Source organism: Phyllobates terribilis, unplaced genomic scaffold, assembly GCF_046119375.1.
Source record: "Phyllobates terribilis strain yellow unplaced genomic scaffold, ASM4611937v1 Scaffold_11__3_contigs__length_659146591, whole genome shotgun sequence".
NCBI lineage: Eukaryota > Metazoa > Chordata > Amphibia > Anura > Dendrobatidae > Phyllobates > Phyllobates terribilis.
In genome coordinates this window covers 157,046,823-157,072,432 of record NW_027362771.1, presented here as the reverse complement: position 1 = coordinate 157,072,432, position 25,610 = coordinate 157,046,823, and the positions used below count along the sequence as shown (strand labels likewise).

Genomic DNA, 25,610 nt, shown 5'->3' with positions numbered 1-25,610 from the left:
GAAGCAGCTCCCCTCGGCACGGCGTAAGTCTTGACGGGTTTTGACCATCTTGGTCTGGTCGACCTGCATAGGCTCAGGTGAGTGTGCCTGGGGAGTAACGGAGGGAGTGACGGGTTTCTGGAAGGTGGGGGCTAGACGTTGAAACCTCCTCTCACGGGTGACCTCTTTGGCGCGCTCCTGGAATCGGATGTCAAGCCGGGTGGCAAGTGTTATTAAGTCGTCGAGAGTGGTAGGAATGTCCCGACCGGCGAGTTCATCTTTAATACGGCCGGACAGACCCTCCCAGAAGACAGACACCAGAGCGTTGTTATCCCAGGCCAGCTCCGAAGCAAGGGTACGGAACCGTATGGCATATTGGCCCACGGTGAGATCTCCTTGACGGAGGCGTAGCAGAGACGATGCGGATGAGGTCTTCTGTCCGGGTTCGTCGAAGACTTTCCGGAAAGCCGCGAGAAAGGCTGGCAGGTCGGACACCAGGGGATCTCCTCTCTCCCACAGAGGATTTAGCCAAGCCAGAGCCTCCCCCGTGAGGTGGGACATGATAAAGGCTACTTTGGACCGGTCGGAGATAAACTGGTGGGACAAGAGTTCAAAGTGCAGGGTGCACTGGTTTATGAAGCCCCGAGCTTGAGCGGAGTCACCTCCGAAACGAGGAGGTGCAGAAAACCGGGGTCCGGGACAGGATACCATGGTATTGGTGGGCAGCGGCGCTGCCGGGTTGCGAGTCATGACACTAGCAGTGGTTGCAGGTGGAGCAGACAGAGTGTCCAGGCGAGAGTTGACACTCCGCAGGTGACTCAGGATGGACTCCTGTTGGGACCTCTGACGGGACAGTTCATGACATAGGTCTGAGAGCGAGGGAGCTTGGGTGCCACCGGATTCCATGGCCCAAGCAAACTGTAACGGGTCTGGGAGGCGGAACCTCTGAGCAACTATACAAGGGGGCGGTCCTTGTAAGGAAGCGGGTGGCTCCCAGGGAAGACGGGCAGGTAATCACGGCAAGTGACAGGTACAGTCTCTGGGTAGAAGGGCAGGTAGTCACGGCAAGTGACAGGGACAGTCTCTGGGTAGAAGGGCAGGTAGTCACGGCTAGTGACAGGGACAGTCTCTGGGTAGAAGGACGGGTACTCACGGCAAGTGACAGGGATAGTCTCTGGACAGGCAGGTGGTCACGGCTCGTGACGGCAGAGCCTCCAGGTAGGCTAGCAGGCAGGTAGCAGGTGATCGCTCCTAGGTGAGCAGGCGAGAGTCTCTGGACAGGCAGGTGGTCACGGCAAGTGACGGCGGAGCCTCCAGGTAGGCTAGCAGGCAGGTAGCAGATGAGCGCTCCCAGGTGAGCAGACAAGAGTCTCTGGACAGGCAGGTGGTCACGGCAAGTGACGGCGGAGCCTCCAGGTAGGCTAGCAGGCAGGTGGCAGATGAGCGCTCCCAGGTGAGCAGACAAGAGTCTCTGGACAGGCAGGTGGTCACGGCAAGTGACGGCGGAGCCTCCAGGTAGACTAGCAGGCAGGTAGCAGACGAGCGCTCCCAGGTGAGCGGGCAGGCTGGTCCATAGACAGACTGACAGGTGTCGGAAGGCAGACCGTCGGACCGCAGGCTTGCAAGCAGGTAAACGGATATCTGGCAGGTATCAAGCAGGAATCTGGCAGGTGACTGGCAGGTAACAGGCAGGAATCTGGCAGGTGACTGGCAGGTAACAGGCAGTAATCTGGCAGGTAACTGGCAGGTAACAGGCAGGAATCTGGCAGGTGACTGGCAGGTAACTGGAAACGGGACCTGAGGGCTGAAGCAGAGTGAAGGCTTTGCAACAACATTGCTCGGGCACCTCCATTTTGGAGAAGGTGCCTTATATATGGTGAAGTCCTCCGGCCATTGCCATCCCAAATTCTTCCTTTTATCCTTGTATACTTTATTAACACAGTAATGTATAATGTTATCTGAAAAGCTATGCAATAATATAATGACATGGACAAAATTGTTGGTACTCTTCTGTTAAAGTAAGAAAAGCCCTCAATGGTCACTGAAATTACTTGTAACTGACAAAAGTAATTTACAATTTAAATTTACTGAATATCAACTAATGAAAATAGGACATTGTTTTTGAGTTTTGGTTCAATAGAAAAATAAAAAAAATATATTGAAAATGGCCTGGACAGAAATGATGGTTTCCTAAGTAAGAATGAAACTAATTTGACCATAGGGACATGTTAAACTAAATTGTGTCCAGTAATTAGGATCACAGGTGTCTACAAACTTGCAATCAGTCACTCTGCCTATTTAAGGGGTAAAAAGCAAGGCTGTGGAGTCAGTAAGCCAAACCTCCGACTCCTCAATTTCCCGACTCCCAAATCCAAGTCCACGACCCCACAGCACTGCCTCACTACTGAGCATGTACATAAAGTGCACCACAGATTCATCTCAACTAAAAGCCGAGATCCTTAGATCAGGAATAGAACAGACATTTATAGGACATAACTTTCCCAAATTCTTATGAGAACATTTTCAGCACATACTGCATTGAACTACTGCACCCAATTTATATATTTTTGGAGTCGGTTCATTTTATACCGACTCCGACTCCAACAAAATGTACACCGACTCCTGATTCCACAGCCCTGGTGAAAAGTAGTCACTCTGCTGTTTGCTATCAAGGTGTGTACCACACAGAAGATGGACCAAAGAAAGCTAAAATAGCGTAGTCACAGGAAAATAGAAAATAATTATACATGTTAAAGGTAAAGACTATAAGACCATCTCTAAACAGCTTGATGCTCCTGTTATTACAGTTACACATATTCAGAAGTTTAAGGTCTATGGGACTGTAGCCAACCTCCCTGGATATGGCCACAAGAGCAAAATTAATGACAAATTGAAGAGATGAATAAAACAAATGGGAATCCTGGAGCCCAGAATAACTTCCAAAGAGATTAGAGGTGAACTCCAATGTTAAGGTACATCAGTGTCAGATCTCACCATCTGTTGCTGTCTTGGCCAAAGTGGACTTAATGGAAGACGACCGAGGAGGAAACCAGTGTTGACAGTAAATCATTGAAATGCAGATTGGAATTTGCCAAAATGCATATTGACAATACACAAAGCCTCTGAGAGAATGTCCTTTCGACAGAGGAGACAAAACTGGAGCTTTTTCGCAAGTCACATCAGCTGTATGTTCACAGGCAATGCCATGGGTCCTCCAACAGGATAATGACCCAAGATTAGATGCAGTTAGTATCACAGATAAACGTTTACATCCAGTTATCTAACTGGTGATGTCTTCTCTGATTCGATTCATTTTTTTTTTATCCCTCTTGTCCAGACGACATAACATCCACAACTCATCTCTGCAGACTTCCCTCTTCTCCTGTTGTGCCCTTGAACAAATAGTGGCCCCTCACTATAATCTCTGCACAAAGTATGTTCTCCACACTGTCCCTCTTATCATATCTTGCCTCCACTTTCTTTTCCTATAAAATATTGCCTCCACGGTTTTTGCCTTTATGAACTGTACTCACCACACTATTCACCCTTATGAACTATAACCACTTCACTGTCCACTCTTATGAACTATAACCTCCACACCATTCACTTTATGAACTATAACATTCTTACTGTCCACCCTTATAAACTATAACCTCCACACTAGTGTCCACCCTTATAAACTATAACCTCCACACTGTCCTCTCTTATGCACTACAACCTCCACACTGTCCACCCTTATGACCTATACTCCCCACACTGTCCCCATATGAACTATAACCTCCACACTGTCCACCCTTAGACACTATAACTTCCACGCTGTCTGCTCTTATCCACTATATCAGCCAGAATGTCCATCTTTATGAACCATAACCTCCATACTGTTCACTCTAAATATAAACGCCACATTGTTTGCTCTAATGAACTATAACCTCCACACTGTCCTCCCTTATGAACTATGGCCACCACACTGTCTGCTCTTATGAACTATCTACCACACTGTCCACTCTAATAATGAAATATAACCACCACACTGTCAGCTCTTATGAACTATAACTACCACACTGTCTTCACTTATGAACTATGGTCTCCACACTATTTCACCTTATTAACTATAACCTCTACACTATCCATCTTCATGAGAGCTATAACTTCCACACTGTCCTCCCTTATAAACTACAAATGCTTCTCACTAAATTAGAATATCATCAAAAAGTTATTTTTTTTCAGTTCTTCAATACAAAAAGTGAAACTCCTATATTATATATAGTCATTACAAACAGAGTGATCTATTTCAAGTATTTATTTCTGTTAATGTTGATGATTATGGCTTACAGCCAATGAAAACACAAAAGTCATTATCTCAGTTATCTTTATGCTGCCACCCTATGCACCACCTTTCATACTTCTCCCCCTCTCCATACTATTCCACCATACTTTGTCCTCACATTAACCCCACAAACACACACTATAACAATAGTTCCTTGTATGTTCGGCTCCATTGGTAACTTCCCATTGTCTTTGCTGCACATCCATGATGTCAGCAGCATCATCAGGTGAAATCATCATGCTGCTGCACCGCGCTTTGACGCAGTAAATGCTGGCGCATCACTCATATCTTCAAGTGTATTCACATCTGAAAGATGTGAGTAAAGCTGAATACAGGGAGCAAGAATAATACATGTTCTCCATGCCTTCTGTCAGTAAAATGAAAATTTCCACGAACAGCCGAATTCCAATAATAGGAAGTTCAGACAGCTGCCTGAGGCTCATCTTGCCACAAGGCAGAAGTGGCCTTGCACCTAGCCATTAGGTAGGTGAGATAACCCTTTAAGCTTCCCTTTTACAGTGAGACTTCTGAATATATTCTTAAAGAGGGTCTCTACATATTATACTGGCCACATCATAGTGGTTGCACAGCTGAATAAAATGTTTTTATTTTTTATGTTTTCATCTCCTTTGCGGAGATATTAGCTTGGAAAGTTTAGATTATAATTTATTAAGTCCTTGGGATGTGTTACCAGAGAGAAAAAGAACATGCCTCAAAAGGTCAGAAGACTATGCCTCCTCGAAATGTAATGATTGACAGCACTGCACTCCTCTGTGATCTCTTAACCTACTGTGTAGCATACAGCAAAGCGGAATGTGATTACAAACACTTCTTGTAGCTTTCATCTTACGGCAGTCAGTGTTGCATGAGGGAGTACAGCAGAGCTGAGTGTGATTACAGCTCTCTTCTCACAGCACTGTCAAATCAGCCCTTCGCCCCACACTGACTACTATGAAATTAAAGCTATAGGACATGTTTGTAATCACATTCATCTTTGCTGTATTTTTCTCCCCCCACACTGTCTGCTGTGAGATGAAAACTGCAAGAGGTATTTGCAAGCACACTTAGCTCTGCTGTATTTTACACAGTAACTGAAAGCAGAGCTGTCTATCTCAGGATTGAAAGCATGTTCTTTCAAGTTTCTGGAGGCGTGTTCTTTTTTAGACAAATTTTGGTTATGGCCCCTTAGACTTACCATAAATTTTAAACTAAACTTTATAAGCTAATATCTCCACAACAAAGATAAGAAAATAAAAAATACATTTTATTCAGCTCTACAGCCCCAATTCTATAATATGGCCAGTTTAACATACTGAAACTGCTAAAACGTCCTCTTTACATTAGAATTGTTGAATACATTAGTGTAGCATAAATACGGTTGCTAAATAAGATTAATAATAACAATTACAATAAACTGTTTAAATATTAGTAATCATTCAACAGTGGTTACCAATGGCGATTGCTGCCACCATTGAGCAAATAAGGACTGGGACGTATTCATTAAAGGTCACAATTAGAAAATACAAATGGTGAAAAAAATCTTAGTGTTCTAATATTTATTACTGGCTACAGAAAATATAGACAATTTCTGAATGCATTTTAAATATAGTGTATCATTTTTGTATTGTGTAAAGTAAAGGCATTTAGTTTCAATGTTTTTAACCTGAAAATCCTAAAACCATGACCAACTTAGCATACAACATGTGCACTGTAAAATAATGCTTCAAGCAGAAGGTGAAATAATCCCATTCTCATCATTTCTTCTCAAACATACATTTACATTAGGAAGGAAACAAAGAATGTTTTGTGTTTCTTGTTTTACGTGAGTGTGGCATGGTTCCAAGCACAGTCTTGTACGCTTGAGTAATTACTCTCTAAAGCCAAGGTTACCTGATAAATGTCAGTACATTCTCCAGATAAAAATATGTTATTACAGGCTCTAGGGCTAAATTTGCTTTGAAATGAGGAAAAAAAGAAATTTACTTTCATGGGAGGATTTGGTTAACCTAAAAACACCTTTAAAAATGAAAACAAAACTTGGGGAGTAATACTGTACTGCCTCATTTCTTTGCAGCATCCCAGAAACTCCCATTCATGGCAGTTTGACTGGCTGCTTAGGAATATATTAAGTTACACCATTGAAGATGTATTATGAATGAAATCTCAGCCAGTACATTTGACATTGCTTTCTTGGGAAAGATTTAATGTTCATGCTGCATGCCAAAAGAAAAGGATAAATTTTGAAATGTTCTTGACCAGTATTTGCTCTCTGATAGGTATATTCGACAAGGCGTCAAATGTGCATTAAAAAAGACCTTTATTATGACAATTTGGGCACATGGCGGCAAAGAAAAAAGAGGGCGCACACACATACATACATTACAGACCAAAAGTTTGGACACACCTTCTCATTTAAAGATTTTTCTGTATTTTCATGACTTTGAAAATTGTACATTCACACTGAAGGCATCAAAACTATGAATTAACACATGTGGAATTATATACTTAACAAAAAAGTGTGAAACAACTGAAAATATGTCTTATATTCTAGGTTCTTCAAAGTAGCCACCTTTTGCTTTGATGACTGCTTTGCACACTCTTGGCATTCTCTTGATGAGCTTCAAGAGGTAGTCACCGGAAATGGTTTCACTTCACAGATGTGCCCTGTCAGGTTTAATAAGTGGGATTTCTTGCGTTATAAATGGGGTTGGGACCATCAGTTGTGTTGTGCAGAAGTCAGGTGGATACACAGCTGATAGTCCTACTAAATAGACTGTTAGAATTTGTATTATGGCAAGAAAAAAGCAGCTAAGTAAAGAAAAACGAGTGTCCATCATTACTTTAAGAAATGAAGGTCAGTCAGTCTGGATAATTGGGCAAACTTTGAAAGTGTCCCCAAGTGCAGTTGCAAAAACCATCAAGCGCTACAAAGAAACTGGCTCACATGAGGACCGCCCCAGGAAAGGAAGACCAAGAGTCACCTCTGCTTCCGAGGATAAGTTTATCCGAGTCATCAGCCCCAGAATTTGCAGGTTAACAGCAGCTCAGATTAGAGACCAGGTCAATGCCACACAGAGTTCTAGCAGCAGACACATCTCTTCAACAACTGTTAAGAGGAGACTTTGTGCAGCAGGCGTTCATGGTAAAATAGCTGCTAGGAATCCAATGCTACGGACAGGCAACAACCAGAAGAGACTTGTTTGGGCTAAAGAACACAAGGAATGGACATTAAATCAGTGGAAATCTGTGCTTTGGTCTGATGAGTCCAAATTTGAGATCTTTGGTTCCAACCACCGTGTCTTTGTGCGACGCAGAAAAGGTGAACGGATGGACTCTACATGCCTGGTTCCCACCGTGAAGCATGGAGGAGGAGGTGTGATGGTGTGGGGGTGCTTTGTTGGTGACACTGTTGGGGATTTATTCAAAATTGAAGGCATACTGAACCAGCATGGCTACCACAGCATCTTGCAGCGACATGCTATTCCATCCGGTTTGCATTTAGTTGGACCATCATTTATTTTTCCACCGGACAATGACCCCAAACACACCTCCAGGCTGTGTAAGGGCTATTTAACCAAGCAGTACAGTGATGGGGTGCTACGCCAGATGACCTGGCCTCCACAGTCACCAGAACTGAACCCAATCGAGATGGTTTGGGGTGAGCTAGACCACAGAGTGAAGGCAAAAGGGCCAACAAGTGCTAAGCATCTCTGGGAACTCCTTCAAGATTGTTGGAAGATCATTTCCGGTGACTACTTTTTGAAGCTCATCAAGAGAATGCCAAGAGTGTGCAAAGCCGTCATCAAAGCAAAAGGTGGCTACTTTGAAGAACCTAGAATATAAGACATATTTTCAGTTGTTTCACACTTTTTTGTTAAGTATATAATTCCACATGTGTTAATTCATAGTTTTGATGCCTTCAGTGTGAATGTACAATTTTCATAGTCATGAAAATACAGAAAAATCTTTAAATGAGAAGGTGTGTCCAAACTTTTGGTCTGTACTGTATATATATAATGATACCATGTTATAATAAGAGCATCTGATGTAATTATTGGTAAATTTCAGAGGCACCAGGGCTAAAATGTATTCAGGTCATTCATACCTGGTATATAGTACATGCACGTGTTGCAATAGCTCTGGGCTCCTAGTGTGGCGCTCAACCCGACGCGCATTTGGGTGCGTCTTGAATACAACATTATGGGGGATATGTAATACTATTTACTAAGTACTATTGATGTTATATTGGGAACTAACTTATTTTGGACACAAATATCCCCTCATATATACTAAAGGTCATTATCCTTGGTATGTCTATATTGACTCTTATTGTTTAGGATTGCACCCTTCTACTGTGTGACCTAGGATATACTATTGGTATTTTCTAGCACAGTTGATGCTATTGTTTTTTAGCCCTGGTGCCTCTGAAATTTACCAATAATTACATCAGATGCTCTTATTATAACATGGTATCATTATATATATATATGTATGTGTGTGCGCCCTCTTTTTTCTTTGCCTCCATGTACCCAAATTGTCATAATAAAGGTCTTTTTTAATGCACATTTGACCCCTTGTCGGATATATTCATGTATTGGTTGTTGTCTTGTTTCCGATTGGTCTACCAATTTAGTTAGCAGATATACATTTTTTCACCATGTGGATTAATTGGGCCAATAAGAATATATATAAATATAAATGTATATTATCTGCTTGTCCTTTGCAACGCTTTTCTAATTGCTCTCTGATAGGTGCAGAATGTTATTTACAGCCTAGATAATATTACATTTATTTAGAGGAATGACGCCCATATTTTGGGTATATCCATATCAAGAAATGTGTGTTTCTTATTATTTGCATTTTTTTTATGCAATTTGTGCATGTATAAATATCTACTTCCTGTTGTTTTCTTCTAAAGAGAACCTATCATCTTAATTATGCTGTTGTTAATGAAGACAGCAAACAGTATTGACGTACCTGTTCATTTTAGTGGTTTGTCGCTAAGTAGTTTTGTAGTATGAACTTTTTAATACTTTTAGAGCTCTGCCATTGAAGTACCACACTTGTTTATAACCACCCAATCCCTGCTTATTGAAAATATTTCCTTTAGGGCAGTGTTTCCAAAACTTTTTCGCATTGGGCCACCCTATCCGAATAATTTTTGCAAATTACAAAATACATAATGGAACATATTTATATGAAGTGTCTAAGTTTGCACTTCCAGTCTTAGTTTTAGACATATCTTCTTATTTTAGACATACCTTCATAAATTTTGTCTAAAAGTAAAGGATTGGTGTACTTTGGGCAAAAAAATGTTTTTTATTTTGTAAGATTTGCTTTAAAATTTGTATTGTTTGACAAAATGAATAGTTGAAATGCGCCAAAAACTGTGGGGAAAAAAGTGAACAAGGCTCATAAAATTAACGTATGACTAGAGATGGGCGAACCCGAACAGCAAAGTTAGGGGTCCGTGCCGAACACCTACTGTTCGGTCACGGACCCCGAACACTGACTTCCTCTGGAAATCCGTTTTACTGTTCGGGTTCAGGTGTTTCCCGTGCTGTGACTTGCGTGACAGTGCAGGAAGCACAGGCTCTGATCGGCGTAATAGCATTACCTCGGTCATTGCTGTGGCATCAAGCTGACAGGGGTCAGCATGATGCCATAGCTGTGACAGTGACCCGCGGTAAAAAGCTCACTACTACCACCATCAGCCGGTGCCTGCTGCCATAGGAAACAGCGAGTACAGGCACCGCTGGATGGGAGCAGTAGTCTCCCATCCGGCGGTGTCTGTGCTCTGCTGAAAGTAAAAAAAAAAATGTTAAAATGAATAAAAATATATTAAAATAAAAATAAAACACATTATACTAACACCTTGTTCCCAATGTTTGCCGCCCCTGCAAAAAATAAAAAATAAAGACACCACATACTCACCTTACACCTAATCCCCGAAGCCCATGATCACCTGTAATAAAAGTAAAATAATAACGCAACCTCATCCTCACCTGTCCGCCGCAGTCCCAATAGCGAGGATGACTGAGCGTCAGTGTATTGCCGGCAAATGAACAGAGCGGTCACATTTTACAATATGATCGTTCTGTTCATAGGATCATCGTGAGACCCTCGATATTTGGACTGCGTCGGTAAGGTAAGTGTAACATACCTGGCGGCGTCCTTGCATAGTGGTCCATCTCCCACTGTGCAAGAGCGCGCACTTGATCTCCTGTCCAGAATGTCTCTCTGGCTTCCCTCCATGCTGTCTGTTTGTGTCTGTTTCTGCTGCTTAAGGGCGGCGCCCGATCACTTCCTGCTTTTTGTACCTGCTGTGGGTCACACCTCTTGTGCGTCCTCAGCCTATTGCTGTCTGTCACCTGGTATATAGCTCAGCTGCGCCCATCTATTCCTGCCTGAGCATAGTGTTTCATTCAGTGTGTGCTTGCACTCTGAAGGTGCCAGGTCCCGTTCTGTGTTCTCTTGTCTGCCTATCCTGGAGGCTGTATTTCCAGGCCTGTCTGAACACGCTCCTAGCCTGTTCCTCCTGCCTTCTAGGGGCCGATTTCCTAGACCCGTTCCTGTATCTTGTCTGACCTGTCTGAACACGCTCCTAGCCTGTTCCTCCCGCCTTCTAGGGGCCGATTACCTAGACCCGCTCCTGTATCTTGTCTGTCCTGTCTGAACACGCTCCTTGCCTGTTCGTCCTGCCTCTCTGGGGGCCGTATTCCCAGACCCGCTCCTGTATTCCGCTGCAGTGTCGGTCTCCTCCGTACACTCAGTTCCAGTCTGAACTCTCTCCTATCCTTTACCTGTTTTGCCTCTATGTCCGTTCCCTTCCTTTTTCTGCAGAGTCTGAACTCGTACCTAACTCCTGCTTGTTGTCTCTGTACTCCCGTTTGTGAGTTTGTGGTCCACTCGCTACTTCACTGCAAGTACCCTGTGGGTGTCTGGCTCTGCCTTTCCCTTCCTGTCTGTTCCGTGTGAACAGAGCCCTGTCCCCCCTACTCAGCCTAGCCTGCTCTGACTCCTTTGCTCACCGCTCCGGCGGTTCTAGCCTGCTCTGACTCCTTTGCTCACTGCTCCGGCAGTCTCGCTCCGCTCTTATCCTTTTGCTCACTGCTCCGGCAGTCTTGCTCCACTCTTGCTCACTACTCCAGGCGGTCTCGTCCTGCTTTACTCTTGCTCACTGCTCCGGCAGTCTCGCTCAGCTCTGACCCTTTGCTCACTGCTCCTGGCGTCCTGTCCTGCCCTGCTTCTGCCCGCTGCTCCGGCAGTCCTGTCCTGCCCTGCTTCTGCCCGCTGCTCCGGCAGTCCTGTCCTGCCCTGCTTCTGCCCGCTGCTCCGGCAGTCCTGTCCTGCCCTGCTTCTGCCCGCTGCTCCGGCAGTCCTGTCCTGCCCTGCTTCTGCCCGTTGCTCCGGCAGTCCTGTCCTGCCCTGCTTCTGCCCGCTGCTCCGGCAGTCCTGTCCTGCCCTGCTTCTGCCCGCTGCTCCGGCAGTCCTGTCCTGCCCTGCTTCTGCCCGCTGCTCCGGCAGTCCTGTCCTGCCCTGCTTCTGCCCGCTGCTCCGGCAGTCCTGTCCTGTCCTGCCCTGCTTCTGCCCACTGCTCCGGCAGTCCTGTCCTGCCCTGCTTGTGCTCGCTGCTCCGGCAGCCCCGTCCTGCTCTGTTCTTGCCCACCGCTTCGGGCGTTCCCTCTCTGCTGTGGTTGTCTACCGCATCTGCGGTTCTGTGACCCAGTCTGTACTGGGTCTTAACCTTTCTGTGCTCCAGCCCGTCCTTTCGGCCAGTACCTCCCTGCCTGCATACTCGCCTGTATCCACCCATCTGCATACCTGCCGTGTTTGCTTATATCCACCAGTCTGTGCCAGCCTAACCTGCCTGTTCCTGAGTCCCAGTGTGTACTGGGTCCTATCCCGCCTGTGTTCCTACCTGCTAGTGCCTCCCTGTCTGCACTCTAGCTGTGCTTGCCTGTACCCCTCTACCTGTATTGTTCCTGAGTCCCAGTGTGTACTGGGTCCTATCCCGCCTGTGTTCCTACCTGCTAGTGCCTCCCTGTCTGCACTCTAGCTGCGCTTGCCTTTACCCGCCTGCCTGCATACCAGTCGTGCCTGCCTATACCCTCCAGTCTGTGCGCCAGCCTAACCAGCCTGATCCAGTAATCCCTGTGTGGGTCAACCCCCGTGTCCGGAGTTTGACCTGGAGTAGCACCTGGTCCCTCTGCCCGGTTTCTCCCTGGTGCACTGGCGTCGTATGCCGTCGTGCCATCTTGGTCGGATCGGCCAGATACTTAGTTACGCCCCTCCAGGCACTCTCCGGTTCATGGTCCAGTGGAATCACTACAATCACACGCACACGCCGCTCAGCCCGGGCGTGTGCATAACAGCATGCTCAGGCCATGGTTCCCGTTGAGCCCCACGGCCTTCGCTCTCTGAGAAGTTTTCCAGCGAATACATGCATTAAAATAAATAAATAAATATTTTTTTTTTTTCCTTTAGCTGAGTTCCAGGCGAATTACGCACCCGTCCAGATGGATCTATCTGCTCTCGTTCCCGCGGATCCGCTACGTTATTATGGGGATCCTAGACAAAGTCGTGCATTTGTGGAGCAATGCATGCTACACTTCAAGTTCTACCCTCTATGTTTTCCCACCGATCGGGTTAAGGTGGCATTCATTATGTCTTACCTGGCGGGTGATGCCTTGGAATGGATCAACCCCCTATATGAAACACAGGATCCGATCCTCCTGGACCTAATGGCCTTCCTGGTGGCCTTTCTAGTGGTCTTCGATGATCCTAACCCGGAGGCTCCTGCTGAAGCTTCACTTCCCAATATCCCGGAGCAGCCCCAATGGGTAATGTGTGTGGGTAGCGCAATAGTCCTCCAGCCCAATGAGACTACTGCCCACCCAGAATCCTCACAGGGTGACTACGCTTTCCGGAATACTTCTCTCAACCTCAAGAGGCAGTCCAGACGTGCTAGACGTAGAGGCAAGCCGTCACGCCAGGGTCTGTCCTCCCTGAGACCTCCTGACCCCAACCTTGAAGTCCCTACTGAAGCTTCATCTCCCTGTATCCCGGAGAAGCCCCAACGGGTAATGTGCGTGGGTAGTGCACCAGTTCTCCTGCCCGAAGAGACTTCTGCCCATCCAGACTCCACACAGGAGAACTTCCTGCACCCGGCATCAGATGCTTCACCCACTTTAACCGGTGTGCATGTCCAAGGATGCTCCAAAGCTGTGGTTACCTCAGAGTCTGTGCACCTCTACTACCTGGCGGAGGACCCCCTGTTGCCTCCTGAATCCTCCGGGATACCACTCGATGACAAATGGAGAGAGAATTCTCTACACCCGGTACTCGATACTTTGTCCGCTTCGTCCTGTGAGCCTGACAATGGGTACCCCAAAGTGGTAGTTACCCCCGAGTCTCTACACCCCTCCGACCAGGCGGAGGACCTCCAGTTGTCTCCTGAACCCTTCGGGGTGCTACCTGGTAGCGAAAGGACAGAGACTCTCCTATACTCTGTACCTGATACCTCGCTCGCTTCGTCCAGTGAGTCCAACCTAGTGTACTCCGAAGCAGAGGTTACTCCCGAGTCTCTACACCCCTCCGACCAGGCGGAGGACCTCCAGTTGTCTCCTGAACCCTTCGGGGTGCTACCTGGTAGCGAAAGGACAGAGACTCTCCTATACTCTGTACCTGATACCTCGCTCGCTTCGTCCAGTGAGTCCGACCTAGTGTACTCTGAAGCAGTGGTTACTCCCGAGTCTCTACACTCCTCTGACCAGGCGGAGGACCTCCAGTTGTCTCCAGAACCCTTCGGGGTGCCACCTGGTGGTAAATGGACAGAGACTTTCCTATATCCTGGATCTGATACCTCGCTTGCTTCGTCCAGTGAGTCCGACCTAGTGTACTCTGAAGCAGAGGTTACCCGTGAGTCTCTACACCCCTCTGACCAGGCGGAGGACCGCCAGTTGTCTCCAGAACCCTTCGGGGTGCCACCTGGTGGAGAATGGACAGAGACTTTCCTATACTCGGTACCCGATACCTCGCCTGCTTCGTCCAGTGAGTCCGACCTAGTGTACTCTGAAGCAGATGTTTTCTCTGAGCCTCTGCACTCTTCTGACCCGGCAGAGGACCTCCAGTTGTTTCCTGAATCCTCCGAGGTACCACCAGAAAACAAAGAGACAGTGACTTTTCCTCATTATGTACCTGATAACCCGTCTATTTCTTCCTGTGAGCTTGACAAGATGTACCTCGAAGCAGAGATTACCCCCAAGTCTCTGTCCCCCTCCAACCCGGTGGAGGACTTCCAGTTGTCTCCTGTACCCTCTGGGGTGCCACCTGAAAATATGTGGAGAGAGACTTCCTTGTGTGCTGTTCCTGGTACTCCACCCGCTTCGTCTGTTGCTAAGGGTGGCTGGATGGGAGGTAGCATCCTAGCTACCCAGAGGAGACCAGTTTTTCCGGTGGACAGGGGAAGTGATCTCTTCGAAGTGAAGAATTGGCCCTCGAATTCCCTGCGGAAGATTCTGGCAGGCCTGAAGAAGAGGGGGCGTAAGGGGGGGGGTACTGTAACATACCTGGCGGCGTCCTTGCATAGTGGTCCATCTCCCACTGTGCAAGAGCGCGCACTTGATCTCCTGTCCAGAATGTCTCTCTGGCTTCCCTCCATGCTGTCTGTTTGTGTCTGTTTCTGCTGCTTAAGGGCGGCGCCCGATCACTTCCTGCTTTTTGTACCTGCTGTGGGTCACACCTCTTGTGCGTCCTCAGCCTATTGCTGTCTGTCACCTGGTATATAGCTCAGCTGCGCCCATCTATTCCTGCCTGAGCATAGTGTTTCATTCAGTGTGTGCTTGCACTCTGAAGGTGCCAGGTCCCGTTCTGTGTTCTCTTGTCTGCCTATCCTGGAGGCTGTATTTCCAGGCCTGTCTGAACACGCTCCTAGCCTGTTCCTCCTGCCTTCTAGGGGCCGATTTCCTAGACCCGTTCCTGTATCTTGTCTGACCTGTCTGAACACGCTCCTAGCCTGTTCCTCCCGCCTTCTAGGGGCCGATTACCTAGACCCGCTCCTGTATCTTGTCTGTCCTGTCTGAACACGCTCCTTGCCTGTTCGTCCTGCCTCTCTGGGGGCCGTATTCCCAGACCCGCTCCTGTATTCCGCTGCAGTGTCGGTCTCCTCCGTACACTCAGTTCCAGTCTGAACTCTCTCCTATCCTTTACCTGTTTTGCCTCTATGTCCGTTCCCTTCCTTTTTCTGCAGAGTCTGAACTCGTACCTAACTCCTGCTTGTTGTCTCTGTACTCCCGTTTGTGAGTTTGTGGTCCACTCGCTACTTCACTGCAAGTACCCTGTGGGTGTCTGGCTCTGCCTTTCCCTTCCTGTCTGTTCCGTGTGAACAGAGCCCTGTCCCCCCTACTCAGCCTAGCCTGCTCTGACTCCTTTGCTCACCGCTCCGGCGGTTCTAGCCTGCTCTGACTCCTTTGCTCACTGCTCCGGCAGTCTCGCTCCGCTCTTATCCTTTTGCTCACTGCTCCGGCAGTCTTGCTCCACTCTTGCTCACTACTCCAGGCGGTCTCGTCCTGCTTTACTCTTGCTCACTGCTCCGGCAGTCTCGCTCAGCTCTGACCCTTTGCTCACTGCTCCTGGCGTCCTGTCCTGCCCTGCTTCTGCCCGCTGCTCCGGCAGTCCTGTCCTGCCCTGCTTCTGCCCGCTGCTCCGGCAGTCCTGTCCTGCCCTGCTTCTGCCCGCTGCTCCGGCAGTCCTGTCCTGCCCTGCTTCTGCCCGCTGCTCCGGCAGTCCTGTCCTGCCCTGCTTCTGCCCGTTGCTCCGGCAGTCCTGTCCTGCCCTGCTTCTGCCCGCTGCTCCGGCAGTCCTGTCCTGCCCTGCTTCTGCCCGCTGCTCCGGCAGTCCTGTCCTGCCCTGCTTCTGCCCGCTGCTCCGGCAGTCCTGTCCTGCCCTGCTTCTGCCCGCTGCTCCGGCAGTCCTGTCCTGTCCTGCCCTGCTTCTGCCCGCTGCTCCGGCAGTCCTGTCCTGCCCTGCTTGTGCTCGCTGCTCCGGCAGCCCCGTCCTGCTCTGTTCTTGCCCACCGCTTCGGGCGTTCCCTCTCTGCTGTGGTTGTCTACCGCATCTGCGGTTCTGTGACCCAGTCTGTACTGGGTCTTAACCTTTCTGTGCTCCAGCCCGTCCTTTCGGCCAGTACCTCCCTGCCTGCATACTCGCCTGTATCCACCCATCTGCATACCTGCCGTGTTTGCTTATATCCACCAGTCTGTGCCAGCCTAACCTGCCTGTTCCTGAGTCCCAGTGTGTACTGGGTCCTATCCCGCCTGTGTTCCTACCTGCTAGTGCCTCCCTGTCTGCACTCTAGCTGTGCTTGCCTGTACCCCTCTACCTGTATTGTTCCTGAGTCCCAGTGTGTACTGGGTCCTATCCCGCCTGTGTTCCTACCTGCTAGTGCCTCCCTGTCTGCACTCTAGCTGCGCTTGCCTTTACCCGCCTGCCTGCATACCAGTCGTGCCTGCCTATACCCTCCAGTCTGTGCGCCAGCCTAACCAGCCTGATCCAGTAATCCCTGTGTGGGTCAACCCCCGTGTCCGGAGTTTGACCTGGAGTAGCACCTGGTCCCTCTGCCCGGTTTCTCCCTGGTGCACTGGCGTCGTATGCCGTCGTGCCATCTTGGTCGGATCGGCCAGATACTTAGTTACGCCCCTCCAGGCACTCTCCGGTTCATGGTCCAGTGGAATCACTACAATCACACGCACACGCCGCTCAGCCCGGGCGTGTGCATAACAGTAAGGATGAGGTTGGTTTATTATTTTATTTTTATTATAGGGAACATTAGCTTCAGCTGGAATGTTCGTGATGGTATGTATGGTTTAATTTAGGATATTAAAGGGTGTCTGTCTTTATTTCAAATAAAATATTTTATTCTGGGTGTGGGTGTTTTTATTTTACATTTGACTTATACTATGGGGTTAGTAATGGGGGCATCTTATAGATGCCTCTCCATTACTAACCTGGGCTTGATGTCACCTGGCATTATAAGCTGACATCAACACTAGCCTTATAACCCCACAGCTACTGCTACAGGGCAGAGCGAGGCTAAGTGTCAGAATTGGCGCATCCTATGGATGCACCATTTCTGTGACGGCTGAGGGCTCTTGTTTCTAGCCTCATATGGGGCCAATATTCATTACCCCTTCCAAGGCTATTAATATCAGCCCCCAGCTGTCTGCATATACTTTGCTAGCTGTTGAAATAGGGGGACCCCATATCATTTTTTGGGGGGTCCCCCATTTTAATAGCCAGTAAAAGTTATAGTATTCAGCTGAGGGTTGATATTAGTAGCCTGGGAAGCTCCATGGGTATTACCCCCTTCCCAAGCTAAAAACATCCGCCCCAGCTGTCCGCATTCCCTCTGCTGGTTAATAAAATTACGGGGGACCCCACGCCATTTTTTCCCCAGAAATGTACCGTATTTTTCGGACCATAAGACGCACTTTTGAAAATGGGGGGTGCATCTTATAGTCCGAATGTTGGTGGGGGGGTGTATATGTATTTGGGGTGTGGGGGGAGCGGTATCGGTGGAGGAGCGGGGCACAGGAGGCAGCAGCCGCCCGCTGCAGCCTACACTGACCCCGCTGCTAAAGAAAATAAATATTCACTGCTCCCCACGCCCATGAGGCGTGGGAAGCACTGAATATTCATGCTCCTTAATAGCGGTATACAGTGTAGCCGCGCTGCCGGCTATCTCCTGTGCCCGCTGTTAAAGGGCATGAATATTCAACCTCTCTCCACGCCCATGGGCGTGGGGAGTGGGTGAATATTCATGCCCTTTAATGAGCGGGCAGAGGAGATAGCCGGCAGAAGCAGCAGCCGCAGCGCGGCTCCGCTGTGTGCCAGCTAGTAAGCAGCATGAAGTCACTGCTCCCCGCGCACACAGACCCGGCGTGGGGAGCAGTGAATTCCGGCAGCTGATCTCTCCATGTGAGCCGCACATGGCAGTGACGTCATGCGCAGCTCACATGGAGAGATCAGTGCAGGCAGACCGGACGCAGCGCTGGAGGAGAGAGAAGAGAGGTGAGTATGAGTGTTTATTTTTTTTTATTGTGCAGCCTGATGGGGATTAGGGGGACCATGCATACTAGGACAGGGATTAGGGGTGCCATGCATACCAGGACAGGGATTAGGGGTGCCATGCATATCAGGACAGGGATGAGGGGTACCATGCATATCAGGACAGGGATGAGGGGTGCCATGCATATCAGGACAGGGATGAGGGGTGCCATGCATACCAGGATAGGGATTAGGGGTGCCTGCATACCAGGACAGGGATTAGGGGTGCCATGCATACCAGGACAGGGATTAGGGGTGCCATGCATACTAAGATGGGGATTAGGGGTGCCATGCATACCAGGACAGGGATGAGGGGTGCCATGCATGCCAGGACAGGGATGAGGGGTGCCATGCATACCAGGACAGGGATGAGGGGTGCCATGCATACCAGGACAGGGATGAGGGGTGCCATGCATACCAGGATAGGGATTAGGGGTGCCTGCAAACCAGGACAGGGATGAGGGGTGCCATGTATACCAGGATAGGGATTAGGGGTGTCATGCATACCAGGACAGGGATGAGGGGTGCCATGCATATCAGGATAGGTATGAGGGGTGCCATGCATGCCAGAACAGGGATGAGGGGTGCCATGCATACCAGGACAGGGATGATGGGTGCCATGCATACCAGGATTGGGGATGAGGGGTGTCATGCATACCAGGACAGGGATGATGGGTGCCATGCATATCAGTGCAGGCAGACCGGACGCAGCGCTGGAGGAGAGAGAAGAGAGGTGAGTATGAGTGTTTATTTTTTTTTATTGTGCAGCCTGATGGGGATTAGGGGGACCATGCATACTAGGACAGGGATTAGGGGTGCCATGCATACCAGGACAGGGATTAGGGGTGCCATGCATATCAGGACAGGGATGAGGGGTACCATGCATATCAGGACAGGGATGAGGGGTGCCATGCATATCAGGACAGGGATGAGGGGTGCCATGCATACCAGGATAGGGATTAGGGGTGCCTGCATACCAGGACAGGGATTAGGGGTGCCATGCATACCAGGACAGGGATTAGGGGTGCCATGCATACTAAGATGGGGATTAGGGGTGCCATGCATACCAGGACAGGGATGAGGGGTGCCATGCATACCAGGACAGGGATGAGGGGTGCCATGCATATCAGGACAGGGATGAGGGGTACCATGCATATCAGGACAGGGATGAGGGGTGCCATGCATATCAGGACAGGGATGAGGGGTGCCATGCATACCAGGATAGGGATTAGGGGTGCCTGCATACCAGGACAGGGATTAGGGGTGCCATGCATACCAGGACAGGGATTAGGGGTGCCATGCATACTAAGATGGGGATTAGGGGTGCCATGCATACCAGGACAGGGATGAGGGGTGCCATGCATACCAGGACAGGGATGAGGGGTGCCATGCATACCAGGACAGGGATGAGGGGTGCCATGCATACCAGGACAGGGATGAGGGGTGCCATGCATACCAGGATAGGGATTAGGGGTGCCTGCAAACCAGGACAGGGATGAGGGGTGCCATGTATACCAGGATAGGGATTAGGGGTGTCATGCATACCAGGACAGGGATGAGGGGTGCCATGCATACCAGGACAGGGATGAGGGGTGCCATGCATGCCAGAACAGGGATGAGGGGTGCCATGCATACCAGGACAGGGATGATGGGTGCCATGCATACCAGGATTGGGGATGAGGGGTGTCATGCATACCAGGACAGGGATGATGGGTGCCATGCATACCAGGATAAGGATGAGGGAGCCATGCATATCAGGATAGGTATGAGGGGTGCCATGCATACCAGGATAAGGATGAGGGGTGCCATGCATACCAGGACAGGGATGAGGGGTGCCATGCATATCAGGACAGGGATGAGGGGTACCATGCATATCAGGACAGGGATGAGGGGTGCCATGCATATCAGGACAGGGATGAGGGGTGCCATGCATACCAGGATAGGGATTAGGGGTGCCTGCATACCAGGACAGGGATTAGGGGTGCCATGCATACCAGGACAGGGATTAGGGGTGCCATGCATGCCAGAACAGGGATGAGGGGTGCCATGCATACCAGGACAGGGATGATGGGTGCCATGCATACCAGGATTGGGGATGAGGGGTGTCATGCATACCAGGACAGGGATGATGGGTGCCATGCATACCAGGATAAGGATGAGGGAGCCATGCATATCAGGATAGGTATGAGGGGTGCCATGCATACCAGGATAAGGATGAGGGGTGCCATGCATACCAGGACAGGGATGAGGGGTGCCATGCATACCAGGACAGGGATGATGGGTGCCATGCATACCAGGATTGGGGATGAGGGGTGTCATGCATACCAGGACAGGGATGATGGGTGCCATGCATACCAGGATAAGGATGAGGGAGCCATGCATATCAGGATAGGTATGAGGGGTGCCATGCATACCAGGATAAGGATGAGGGGTGCCATGCATACCAGGATGGAGGGATGCCGGGCATACCAGGATGGGGATGGGGACCACATATAAAAGGAAGGGGAGCGGCATATATACCAGGATGGGGGATATTGTCAGAATTGGGGGACATTACCCCTATACCAGTGTCAGCAGAAGACCCCCTCCCCCTTAAAAGTGCATCATGACCACATTTTTTGCTTACATTTTTATTTTTTTATTTTCCTCCTCTAAAACCTAGGTGCGTCTTATGGTCCGGTGCGTCTTATAGTCCGAAAAATACGGTACTCAATAAATGACATGAACAGTAAGGTAGACATGCAAAGCACGGATTATATATATCACATATTTATATCTATCTGTATATCTATCTATTATCTAGATATCCATATATTTATTATCTGTTGACCTATCTAATTATCTAAGATAGATAATAGATAGATATATGGCTATATAGATCTATTGATAGATAGATAATAGATATATGGATAGATAAATAGATTAATAGATATAAGGATAGATAGATAATAGATATATGGGTAGATTTATTAATATATATATAGAGAGATGATATATGGATAGATCTATAGATAGATAAATAATAGATATATGGATAGATAGATATATGGATAGATAATAGATAGATATATGGATAGATAAATAGATTTATAGATAGATAATAGTTAGATATATGGATATATAGATATATTGATAGATAGATACAGTATATGGATAGATAAATAGATTGATAGATAAGATATATGGATATATAGATATAGATTTATAGATAGATATATTGATAGATAATAGATTGATAGATATATGATAGATATATGGAGAAATAGATTTATAGATAGATAATAGTTAGATATATAGATATATTGATAGATAGGTAATAGATAGATAGATAGATATATGGATAGATATACAGATTATAGATATATGGATAGATAAATAGATAATAGATCGATAGATAGATATATGGATAGATAAATAGATTTAGAGATAGATAATAGTTAGATATATGGGTATGTACATAGTAACATAGTTTTTAAGGTTGAAGGAAGACTAAATCCATCTAGTTCAACCCATAGCCTAACATGTTGATCCAGAGGAAGGCAAAAAAAAACATGTGGCAAACACTAAGCTTCACATTGGGGAAAAAAATGCTTTCCCGACTCCATACGACAATCAGACTAGTTCTCTGGATCAACGCCCTATCAAGGAATCTAGTATATATAACCTGTAATATTATACTTTTCAAGAAAGGCATATATGCCCTTCTTAAATTTTAACAGTGAATCACTCATTACAACATCATGCGGCAGAGAGTTCCATAGTCTCACTGCTCTTACAGTAAAGAATCCACGTCTGTGATTATGATTAAACCTTCTTTCCTCCAGACGTAGAAGATGCCCCCTTGTCCCCGTCTCAGGCCTCAGAGTAAAAAGATCAGTAGAAAGGTCTTTGTACTGTCCCCTGATATACTTGTACATAGTAATAAGATCACCCCTAAGCCTTCGTTTTTCCAAAGTAAACAACCCCAAGTGTAATAACCTGTCTTGGTATTGCAGACCCCCCAAGTCCTCTAATAACCTTGGTCGCTCTTCTCTGCACCCGCTCTAGTTCAGCTATGTCTTTCTTATACACCGGAGACCAGAACTGTACACAGTATTCTAAGTGTGGTCGCACTAGTGACTTGTATAGAGGTAAAATTATGTTCTCCTCATGAGCATCTATGCCTCTTTTAATGCATCCCATTATTTTATTTGCCTTTGCAGCAGCTGCCTGACACTGGCCACCAAACGTGAGCTTGTCATCCACCAATACACCCAGGTCTTTTTCAGTTACAGTTTTGCCCAGTGTTTTACAATTAAGCATATAATTATACATTTTATTTCCTCTGCCCAAGTGCATTACCTTACATTTATCCCCATTAAAGCTCATTTGCCTCTGTATTGATTACCCTGCAGAGTTTAGTGTCATCTGCAAATATTGAAATATTACTCTGTATGCCCCCTACAAGGTCATTAATAAATATGTTAAAAAGAATCGGGCCCAATACTGACCCCTGTGGTACCCAACTGTTAACTGTGACCCAGTCTGAGTGTTTTCCATTAATAACCACCCTTTGTTTCCTATCACTGAGCCAATTCTTAACCCACATACATATATTTTCCCCTATCCCCATTGTTATCATTTTATATATCAACCTTTTGCGTGGAACCATATCAAAAGCTTTAGAAAAGTCCATATACACAACACCCACTGCATTTCCTTGGTCTAGTCCGGAACTTGCCTCCTCATAAAAGCTGATCAGATTAGTTTGACAGGAGCCGTCCCTTGTAAACCCATGTTGATATTGGGTCATGAGGTTATCCTTCTTCAGATACTCTAGTATAGCATCTCTTAGGAAACCCTACAGGATTTTACCAACAGTAGAGGTTAAGCTTACTGGCCTATAATTTCCAAGTTCGGTTTTTGTCCCCTTTTTGAGTATTGGCACCACATTTGCTACACGCCAGTCCTGTGGTACAGACCCTGTTATTATGGAATCTTTAAAGATTAAAAATAATGGTCTATCTATGACGTTACTTAATTCCTGCAGTACTCGCGGGTGTATCCCATCCATGCCCGGGGATTTGTCAACTTTAGTGGTTTTTAGATGCCGCCGTACTTCCTGCTGGGTTAAGCAAGTGACATTTAACCACTTCGCGCCAGAGCCTGTTTTTGCCTTCGTGACCGGGCCAATTTTTTCAATTCTGACCACTGTCACTTTATGAAGTAATTACTCTGGAACGCTTCAACGTATTCCCCTGATTCTGAGATTGTTTTTTCATGACATATTGTACTTCATGATAGTGGTAAAATTTCTTCGATATAACTTGCGTTTATTTGTGAAAAATCGGAAATTTGGCAAAAATTTTGCAATTTTCAAACTTTGAATTTTCATGCCCTTAAATCAGAGAGATATGTCACACAAAATAGTTAATAAATTTCTAATTTTTCCAACAAAATTTACAAAAACATTTTTTTAGGGACCACATCATATTTGAAGTCACTTTGAGGGGTGACACCATTCTAAAAACTGCACCCCTCAAGGTGCTCAAAACCACATTCAAGAACTTTATTAACCCTTCAGGTGCTTCACAGGAATTTTTGGAATGTGGAAGAAAAAAATTAACATTTAACTTTTTTCACAAAAATGTTACTTTAGACCCAATTTTTTTTATTTTCACAGGGGTAACAGGAAAAAATGGACCCCAAATTTTTTTGTGCAATTTCTCTTGAGCGTGCTGATACCCCATATGTGAGGGAAAACCACTGTTTGGGCGCACTGCAGGGTTCGGAAGGGAAGGAGCGCCATTGACTTTTTGAATGTAAAATTTGTCTGAATAATTAGCAGATGCCATGTTGCGTTTGGAGAGCTCCTGATGTGCCTAAACAGTGGAAACCCCCCACAAGTGACACCATTTTGGAAACTAGACCCCTCAGGGAACTTATCTAGATGTGTGGTGAGCACCTTGAACCCCAAGGTGCTTCACAGAAGTTTATAATATTGAGCTGTAAAAATAAAATTTTCACATTTTTCCCACAAAAACGTTTTTCATCCCTTAATTTTGCATTATCATAAGGGTAATAGGAAAAATTGCACCATGAAGTTTGTTGTGCAATGTCTCCTGAACACGCTGATACCCCATATGTGGAGGCAAACCACTGTTTGGGCGCACGGCAGCATTTGAAAGGGAAGGAGCGCCATTTGACTTTTTGAATGTAAAATTTGTTTGAATAATTAGCGGACGCCATGTCGCATTTGGGGAGCCCCTGATGTGCCTAAACAGTGGAAACCCCCCACAAGTGACACCATTTTGGAAACTAGACCCCTTAGGGAACTTATCTAGATGTGTGGTGAGCACCTTGAACCCCAAGGTGCTTCACAGAAGATTATAATATTGAGCTGTAAAAATAAAATCTTCACATTTTTCCCACAAAAACGTTTTTCATCCCTTAATTTTGTATTATCATAAGGGTAATAGGAAAAATTGCACTATGAAGTTTGTTATGCAATGTCTCCTGAACACGCTGATACCCCATATGTGGAGGCAAACCACTGTTTGGGCGCACGGCAGCGTTTGAAAGGGAAGGAGCGCCATTTGACTTTTTGAATGTAAAATTTGTTTGAATAATTAGCGGACGCCATGTCGCATTTGGGGAGCCCCTGATGTGCCTAAACAGTGGAAACCCCCCACAAGTGACACCATTTTGGAAACTAGACCCCTTAGGGAACTTATCTAGATGTGTGGTGAGCACCTTGAACCCCAAGGTGCTTCACAGAAGATTATAATATTGAGCTGTAAAAATCAAATTTTCACATTTTTCCCACAAAACCGTTTTTCATCCCTTAATTTTCCATTATCATAAGGGTAATAGGATAAATTGCACCATGAAATTTGTTGTGCAATTTCTCCTGAACACGCCAATACCCCATATGTGGAGGCAAATTACTGTTTGGGCGCATGGCAGGGTTTGAAAGGGAAGGAGCGCCATTTGACTTTTTGAATGTAAAATTTGTTTGAATAATTAGCAGACGCCATGTCGCATTTGGGGAGCCCCTAATGTGCCTAAACAGTGGAAACCCCCCATAAGTGCCACCATTTTGGGAACTAGACCCCTTAGGGAACTTATCTAGATGTGTGGTGAGCACCTTGCACCCCCCAGCTGCTTCACAGAAGTTTTATAATATTGAGCCGTAAAAATAAAATTTTCACATTTTTCC

The 25,610-nt window shown here is 46.9% G+C and overlaps 1 protein-coding gene across 3 annotated transcripts in view; it reads left to right on the top strand.

Annotated features, from left to right (window-relative positions):
- The window catches only part of MSRB3 (methionine sulfoxide reductase B3), a 238,147-nt gene that overhangs the window by 63,153 nt on the left and 149,384 nt on the right, over positions 1–25,610 (top strand). The gene's annotated exons all lie outside the window — the stretch shown is intronic.